Genomic DNA, 9268 nt, shown 5'->3' with positions numbered 1-9268 from the left:
GAGATAGTATTTCTCTATAAGGTGGGGAGTTTTGAAGACCAGATGGGAGATTCGATTTTCGAGGACGAAAATGAATAAGGTGGGGAGAATTTAAGGACCCTCAAGCTCGTCAACGCTATTATACTAGTCAAGATACGAATTAGCCGATAATAACGATTAGTTAACACGAACGTTAATTAATAGGAATTAATCTAATAACGATTTAGATACAAAATTAGTAACGTTGGATAGATCTCGAAAATTTACGCGAAATGGACTACTTGAACGCGTCATTCGGATTCCGGACGAAGAAGATACGAAGCCCCGAAGTTGGAGTAGAACTTAGTCAACCTTCTGTTGACCTTTCTATTGACCGACGACCCTTGACCTTTCGACCGGACCTCTAGTTGACTGTACCTTTAATTAAATATTGGCCAGCCCTTAATAGTTCCATAGACATTGAATAATAAACCTAACCAATTATGTTTATGTTAGGTTAATAAACAATTAGGATAATTAATTAAGCGTAACTTAAAACCCGTTTGAAGTTTATCTTCTTTGTAACTTAAGAAGGAGCTGTACAAGAGAAGTAGGAGGTGTTGGTTACGAGAGGAAACAGAGAGAATAGGAGGATTTTATAAAGGGTATGAATTTTGTTTTCATAAGTAGAGATGTTATGTTGGTTGATGAAATAAACTAGTGAAGATGATTTTGGTAGGGAAGAGTTTGAAAAGAAAAGGATTATGAGACAATATGTATGGAGCTAGAGTGAGAGAGAGGGTCAGAGAAAGTAAATAGTTGTTATTAGGTTTCCATTATAATCAAATAATAGAAGATTATTGATGAAGCTTGTATCATGGTGTTGATGATGGTGTTAGTGGTGTTCTTGGTGATGAAGATGGATGGATTATCATAATTTTGATGAAAGGTGTTCAATTACCTAAGGTAACCTTACTAACCCACTGTAGTATGCTAATGAAGATTTGGGTAGTTGATAGATATTTATTTAGACATGAATGGATTATGTTCTTAATACTTGAAATCATGTTTTTATGTGAAACTCATGTTTCTCTGCCCATAATATGGTGATGATATTAGGCACTTTATAGTGATAATTAGAAATAGTTCTGTAAACATGAATTGTAGTACGTTCTGTGGTGATTCCGCAACTATTAATTTTATTCAATTTGGTTTAGAAATAGTGAGTTATGATGGTTATAAAATGACCCGTTGGATCTGAATTTCTGTGTAAACAGTCGTGAGGTTTGATATGTATGACTTCGGTAAGATAGGTTAGAGTGCGATTTAGAAATTATTCAGTAAGGTAAACTTGTAGAGGGTGACCCCTTGATTCTTAAAAGCCTGAGTTTGGTACTATTGGATATGTATTGATTAATATAGATATCTTGGAAGTTGACACCACAAACTGTTTATAGTATTCCATCACTTGGTAGAATTTTCAGAAAAGGTGAAGAAGATGACCGAGTCAGCTTCTGACTCACACCGATTTAGACATAGTTAGTGAGTCAGACCAATTCGGGTCTTGGAACGGGTTATCGGGTCAGGTAGTAGGTTGACCCGATGTGTTAGAGAAACTGGTTAGTGGTCGGGTTATGGGTTAACCCGATGGATCAGTGAATGGGTAATGGGATGGTTTAGTGGGTCGTGCCAGATTAGGCCCAATAGGCTTGGGTTTAGGGGCAGAAACTTTATTTTGTATCTTATGGTCCGAATTAGCTTGCGAATGCTTCTGCAAAGTTGTAGAGTATTTCGAGGGCTTTCCGAAGACACCGAGTTTGATCCCATTTGGATAAGTAGATAATATTTTACGCCAAAATTACGTAATACTAGGTTATAAAGCCATTCCATTGATTTAACTAGAACCATTAGTTATTTCACTTAGCCTACAACTAGAGAATTGTACAAGATTATGTTATGAACCTTGTGTGAGCCTTTTGGCTAATTATTAGAGTGCTTGTGTGATTAACAGTTATTCTTTATTAACAACGATCAATTCAAAGATGAACCAATGGCTTATGGATCTCAAGGTAGGCGAGGCTTGTCATCAAAAGAGGTGGAAATCGATAACGAACTCTCTTGTATTCATTATTGTTTTACAAATCAATCTTGGTGTTGTGAAATTCATGCATATCTTTGTGTGCTTTGTGTGGTATGAGATGTGAGCCGACATAATATCAGTATTCTATGGCTAGGGCGATACACCGCAATATTATTCTTCCTTTATATATTCAGTATTCTATGGTTAGGGCGTTACACCGAAGTATTACCTATTCGGTGTGGAATTGGCATCTACATTACTCTTCCCTTATGTGCGGCAACACACATCTCTTACATGGATGTTTACTGTTATTTATGGATGTCTTTGAAGAAGTTTCTACTTTGTGTTTTACTGTCTTTCCGTGTATTAACAACTTTCGATAAAACCTGCATTGTCTTTGAATCATAATAATGTTTACTTGAAAGCTAGTTGTTACTCCTACGGGGCACCCCTTTTAGGGAAGATGTTCTCACCCATTCCCACTTTTAGTTTCAAAGACAGATCAAGATGTGCATGTGACGATGAAAGCTTCGAAGAATTATTTACGTTAGTTAGTTAGCTTCCGCTATGTTTATTATGTGTTTGTATTCTATTTGTAAATCAACTTAGTATTGAATATATATCATTTGAGAGGAGTTCTTGTATATATATTTCAGAGTGGAACTAGTTTTTGGGTTAAGTTTTGTAGCAGATTTTTTTAATTGAATGCTTAAGTTTATGATTTATATTCTTAGTGCCTCTTTATTTAGCTAATCTCTTGGATTAGTCAGCTACTATCTTTGGGGGGCGCTACAGGTTGGTCCATTAACATATGGTTGATATATCATGAAGAGTTCTTCGCAGAAACATTTGCTGCAGAAAAATATAAAATTAGAAAAAGTTGGAAAATTTTCAGAACTGCAAACTCCAGAGTAAATTTGAGAGAACAATGATATGTTCGGGTTGACATTCTGAAGGTCTGTAGCAAGTAAAACCTATCAAGTTTTCTGTAACTTTTATCATGGTTTAACTATCTTATTTTTTCAGATTACAAATGTTCAAATATCAATGTTACATGCATTATGACAACCTTTAACAGTCAGTTGTTTTTTCTAGATTTTTTTCCTTGCCAGATAACGTTCAACATGTTGGATAACCGCCCGACAATCTCCATAATGTGATGTCAACCCCAAACACACATATAAAGATGGTTAAAATGAGTAGTTAATTAAAAGCAACTTGTAAAAACCTTTCAACTACCTAATGCATCTATTCAGGAACAGAAAGAATAAAATTTCAGGAAATGAATGGGAAATATCTGAATACGCATGCAACAGATTAATCAGTGACCAAATGGATACAACAAAAGGAGCACCTGTTATGTAAGTGTTGGCGGACCGAATTCTAGATCCTCAAATTGGGTAAATTAAAATTGTGATGAGGAATTTCAACCGCATTGCAACAGAGAGGCTTTACCCTGGTATCTCATTTGAAAAAGGGGACGGTGGTCATTGTGAGAGGGTTGAAAGACAAAAAATACCTCAAAAATCCTAAAATGTGTCTAGGGAAACCATATCTTCCTATTTTGAACTGTTTTCCCATAACATGAAGCAAGGATCAAATTTCCAGATTAGGTTCTTTGGTACATAGGATTAGTTCATCGCCATGAGGCAGATATGAGGATTATGTGTTGAGGTCAATAGACTGAAGTATGGAATAAATAATAAAAAGATACTTAGGTATGTTAACAAAATAAACAAACCCAATTCACCTTAAGCAAGGCTTGTTGATGTTTTTTACGGTTATAATAGAAGTAAATGCTGCAATTTCCAACTAAACAATGCTGAAAATCAACAAATGATCCAGGATATCAATTGTATGTCACCAACTCGATAAAGCCAAAGTAAATGGTAATTTATGAAAAACAGATTGTTCGTAACCAAGTAAACAATAACTTAGACCAAGAAAAATTGGTGATAAAATAATGGTCGAATTAATCACTGTCAATGCACATGATTCCAAAAGAGTGTTACCAGTAAGGCATTAACACAGCTACCAGATTAGAGTCTGGCCTCAAATGGGTCGTTACCAACATGATTAGTAGCAGAACCCTAGAGGAAAATCTGCAACCTTGACCCCCTAAGGCAGAAGTTTAGAGTCTGGTTTATGTGCCTGCATTAAGAGATTGCAGTGGAGGACATTCAAACACAACGATGGTAACAACAGACAAATGTATACTTGAGATTTTCTATTATGAGTTCACCCATTCTTCAAGCTACCTACCTGGATTATGAAGAAGCTGGATGTTGGTGATAGTTTTTTGAAAACCCACATATGCATTCAAAAGGTCCCACGGCCATGAATGGGTTAGTCTGCCATACAAAAGTTGAACACTTCATGTGATAAGAAACTTTGTTATAATCATTCAACAAAAAATTCTCTGCGCACAGTTAACAAAAGGGTATAGGGAGATGCTACAGAAATAACGAATCACTTTTAGACATTAAGAATTTATTATGCTTCGGTTAAGCTCGCTATAAAACTGAAAAGTAACATTTATCAGTGGAATTATAAAATGAAACTTACGTGGAGTAGATTAAACCACATATCCTAAATGAAATAATTTTTTTTTAAATAATCAAGTATATGTTTTTTTTTTTAAATGTCAAGAGCTCTTTCCAGACCGCGAGACAGGTAGTAATTAAACCAGGGACGGACCCAGGAAAGATAAATTTTCTTTTAAGACCCGGACTAAAAGCCTATGTCGAGCAAAAACAAAAAAAAAAAAATTGACTTGTGGACTGGGAAGCTTACCCGGGTTAAAGCCCCCTTTAGCCCAGCTGTAGGTCCGTCATTGAATTAAACCATTAGTTATGAAAATATTAATTAAAGAGGACACTTGATACATGGATATTCGAATGTAAGAAAAAGTGTAGTCATTTTTCTTTCTTCACTCTGTCTTCACCTCAAGTGAGATCTACATACAACGAGAAATCATAGTATACCTAGCAAAAAAAAAAGAGAAATCATAGTACATGTTAATGGTTGGAGATACATCAAGTCTGCAAGTACTATTGAGAAAGGCTTACCTTTACGATCAATGGCTACATATGCTCGAATCAACTTTGAAATGTAGACTAAAAAATTACAGCCTAAAAATCACATGTTCGTTTATACTAACAAAAAAGATTAGGAATACAGAGAGAAATTAGGGAGTTTAACTGAAAAAACTTTTTCTCTTTCCCAAAACTGAGAGAGCCTGTGATAATCAACAGGAGAATGAATCAATGAAATCAAAACTTTCGAAAATACATTCATAATCGACTAAAATATAAGAGTGAAAAACTAACAACCCTTGTCTCAATTCGAAAATACATTCATAATCGACTAAAATATAAGAGTGAAAAACTAACAATCCTTGTCTCAAACTTAGAGCAGATAACTAAACTAATATCCCAATTTACAAATTGGGTAAAAGAATCAATAACAACCCTAATCTCGATTAACCCCAAATGCGTGTCTATAACCATGATTTTTGGTCATAGAATACTGATTAAAGACCATAAACTCCAACGACAAGAAAAAAAAAGAATCATGAAGGGAAAAAAATGAATCATGAAGGAAAATACAGATAGTTAGGAGAAAGAAAAGAAGAAAATCAGCGAGAGAAGACATATCTGTTGTTCGAAGTCTATGATGACGCTATGGATGTCGAATAAATAGAAAAATATATTGAGAATATGAATCTAAATTAAATGCGTTTGAAAGGGAAATGAATTCGGCGTTACAGAAAAAAGGAAAAAAACAGAAGCTCGAGTCTTTTTCGCTAATTCCTCCCTTGCAGATGTAGATGGGGAAAAAAGAGCTGCCGTTTTTTTGGGAAAGTAGAGAGTCGAGCATGCAGTCGAGACTCCTCAGTCGGGAAAAATGTTAATCTTCACACAGATGCACCGATGCAAAGGGGGTGCTTAGATTCTGGAAATCAATCTGTATGACTCCGGCCTAAACCAAGACAATGGCCGTTCCAGAGTCAATTCGGTCACAAAGAGGGAGATGGGTTGATTTGTAGGAGGGAAGCTGAGAGTTGTGCGGGATCAGTGATGATCAAGGATTGTGGGTGTGTTGAAGGTTTCTGCAATATTGCTGAACTGCTGAAGTTGAGTTCTGTGAATAAATTTATATCGAGTTGTTGACGGATAATGATGATAATCGATGATTGATGATATTCGATTTATCCTCCCTGATGTCCTCGATTTAGACTTATTTATATTGCAAGAATGACGTACCATTGATCCATGTAAGTGTGACGGTTTCTTGAGTGAAAGAGTGGGAAAGTGGGAGATCGTGGTAAAGTCAGTTCCATGTCGTGTGGAGACCTGACTGATCGTGCTCCCACTACTTTTCTAACTCCTTCCACCATTTACACGACTTACGCACATTTCTCACTGTGGATGAATCCACGTGCCGTAGACCGCCAGTCTGTAGCAAGTAAAACCTATCAAGTTTTCTGTTACTTTTATCATGGTTTAACTATCTTATTTTTTCAGATTACAAATGTTCAAATATCAATGTTACATGCATTATGACAACCTTTAACAGTCAGTTGTTTTTTCTAGATTTTTTTCCTTGCCAGATAACGTTCAACATGTTGGATAACCGCCCGACAATCTCCATAATGTGATGTCAACCCCAAACACACATATAAAGATGGTTAGAATGAGTAGTTAATTAAAAGCAACTTGTAAAAACCTTTCAACTACCTAATGCATCTATTCAAGAACAGAAAGAATAAAATTTCAGGAAATGAATGGGAAATATCTGAATACGCATGCAACAGATTAATCAGTGACCAAATGGATACAACAAAAGGAGCACCTGTTATGTAAGTGTTGGCGGACCGAATTCTAGATCCTCAAATTGGGTAAATTAAAATTGTGATGAGGAATTTCAACCGCATTGCAACAGAGAGGCTTTACCCTGGTATCTCATTTGAAAAAGGGGACGGTGGTCATTGTGAGAGGGTTGAAAGACAAAAAATACCTCAAAAATCCTAAAATGTGTCTAGGGAAACCATATCTTCCTATTTTGAACTGTTTTCCCATAACATGAAGCAAGGATCAAATTTCCAGATTAGGTTCTTTGGTACATAGGATTAGTTCATCGCCATGAGGCAGATATGAGGATTATGTGTTGAGGTCAATAGACTGAAGTATGGAATAAATAATAAAAAGATACTTAGGTATGTTAACAAAATAAACAAACCCAATTCACCTTAAGCAAGGCTTGTTGATGTTTTTTACGGTTATAATAGAAGTAAATGCTGCAATTTCCAACTAAACAATGCTGAAAATCAACAAATGATCCAGGATATCAATTGTATGTCACCAACTCGATAAAGCCAAAGTAAATGGTAATTTATGAAAAACAGATTGTTCGTAACCAAGTAAACAATAACTTAGACCAAGAAAAATTGGTGATAAAATAATGGTCGAATTAATCACTGTCAATGCACATGATTCCAAAAGAGTGTTACCAGTAAGGCATTAACACAGCTACCAGATTAGAGTCTGGCCTCAAATGGGTCGTTACCAACATGATTAGTAGCAGAACCCTAGAGGAAAATCTGCAACCTTGACCCCCTAAGGCAGAAGTTTAGAGTCTGGTTTATGTGCCTGCATTAAGAGATTGCAGTGGAGGACATTCAAACACAACGATGGTAACAACAGACAAATGTATACTTGAGATTTTCTATTATGAGTTCACCCATTCTTCAAGCTACCTACCTGGATTATGAAGAAGCTGGATGTTGGTGATAGTTTTTTGAAAACCCACATATGCATTCAAAAGGTCCCACGGCCATGAATGGGTTAGTCTGCCATACAAAAGTTGAACACTTCATGTGATAAGAAACTTTGTTATAATCATTCAACAAAAAATTCTCTGCGCACAGTTAACAAAAGGGTATAGGGAGATGCTACAGAAATAACGAATCACTTTTAGACATTAAGAATTTATTATGCTTCGGTTAAGCTCGCTATAAAACTGAAAAGTAACATTTATCAGTGGAATTATAAAATGAAACTTACGTGGAGTAGATTAAACCACATATCCTAAATGAAATAATTTTTTTTTAAATAATCAAGTATATGTTTTTTTTTTTTTAATGTCAAGAGCTCTTTCCAGACCGCGAGACAGGTAGTAATTAAACCAGGGACGGACCCAGGAAAGATAAATTTTCTTTTAAGACCCGGACTAAAAGCCTATGTCGAGCAAAAACAAAAAAAAAAATTGACTTGTGGACTGGGAAGCTTACCCGGGTTAAAGCCCCCTTTAGCCCAGCTGTAGGTCCGTCATTGAATTAAACCATTAGTTATGAAAATATTAATTAAAGAGGACACTTGATACATGGATATTCGAATGTAAGAAAAAGTGTAGTCATTTTTCTTTCTTCACTCTGTCTTCACCTCAAGTGAGATCTACATACAACGAGAAATCATAGTATACCTAGCAAAAAAAAAAAGAGAAATCATAGTACATGTTAATGGTTGGAGATACATCAAGTCTGCAAGTACTATTGAGAAAGGCTTACCTTTACGATCAATGGCTACATATGCTCGAATCAACTTTGAAATGTAGACTAAAAAATTACAGCCTAAAAATCACATGTTCGTTTATACTAACAAAAAAGATTAGGAATACAGAGAGAAATTAGGGAGTTTAACTGAAAAAACTTTTTCTCTTTCCCAAAACTGAGAGAGCCTGTGATAATCAACAGGAGAATGAATCAATGAAATCAAAACTTTCGAAAATACATTCATAATCGACTAAAATATAAGAGTGAAAAACTAACAACCCTTGTCTCAATTCGAAAATACATTCATAATCGACTAAAATATAAGAGTGAAAAACTAACAATCCTTGTCTCAAACTTAGAGCAGATAACTAAACTAATATCCCAATTTACAAACTGGGTAAAAGAATCAATAACAACCCTAATCTCGATTAACCCCAAATGCGTGTCTATAACCATGATTTTTGGTCATAGAATAATGATTAAAGACCATAAACTCCAACGACAAGAAGAAAAAAAAGAATCATGAAGGGAAAAAAATGAATCATGAAGGAAAATACAGATAGTTAGGAGAAAGAAAAGAAGAAAATCAGCGAGAGAAGACATATCTGTTGTTCGAAGTCGATGATGACGCTATGGATGTCGAATAAATAGAAAAAATATATTGAGAATATGAATCT

At 35.3% G+C, this 9268-nt stretch overlaps 2 long non-coding RNA genes across 2 annotated transcripts; both read right to left on the bottom strand.

Annotated features, from left to right (window-relative positions):
* Nucleotides 1–4010: 4010 nt before the first annotated feature.
* LOC113285796 lies at nucleotides 4011–4963 on the bottom strand. The gene is made up of 3 exons (XR_003328945.1): nucleotides 4832–4963; nucleotides 4301–4389; nucleotides 4011–4189 (listed from the first exon to the last, which is right to left on the bottom strand). It is a non-coding gene; the product is annotated as an uncharacterized LOC113285796 (long non-coding RNA).
* A 2547-nt stretch (nucleotides 4964–7510) lies between these two features.
* Nucleotides 7511–8626, bottom strand: LOC113285795. Its single transcript, XR_003328944.1, has 3 exons — nucleotides 8331–8626; nucleotides 7801–7889; nucleotides 7511–7689 (listed from the first exon to the last, which is right to left on the bottom strand). It is a non-coding gene; the product is annotated as an uncharacterized LOC113285795 (long non-coding RNA).
* Between the last annotated feature and the right edge of the window lie 642 nt (nucleotides 8627–9268).

Source organism: Papaver somniferum, chromosome 6, assembly GCF_003573695.1.
Source record: "Papaver somniferum cultivar HN1 chromosome 6, ASM357369v1, whole genome shotgun sequence".
Taxonomy (NCBI): Eukaryota; Viridiplantae; Streptophyta; class Magnoliopsida; order Ranunculales; family Papaveraceae; genus Papaver; species Papaver somniferum.
This window is presented reverse-complemented; position numbering and strand designations above follow the sequence as displayed.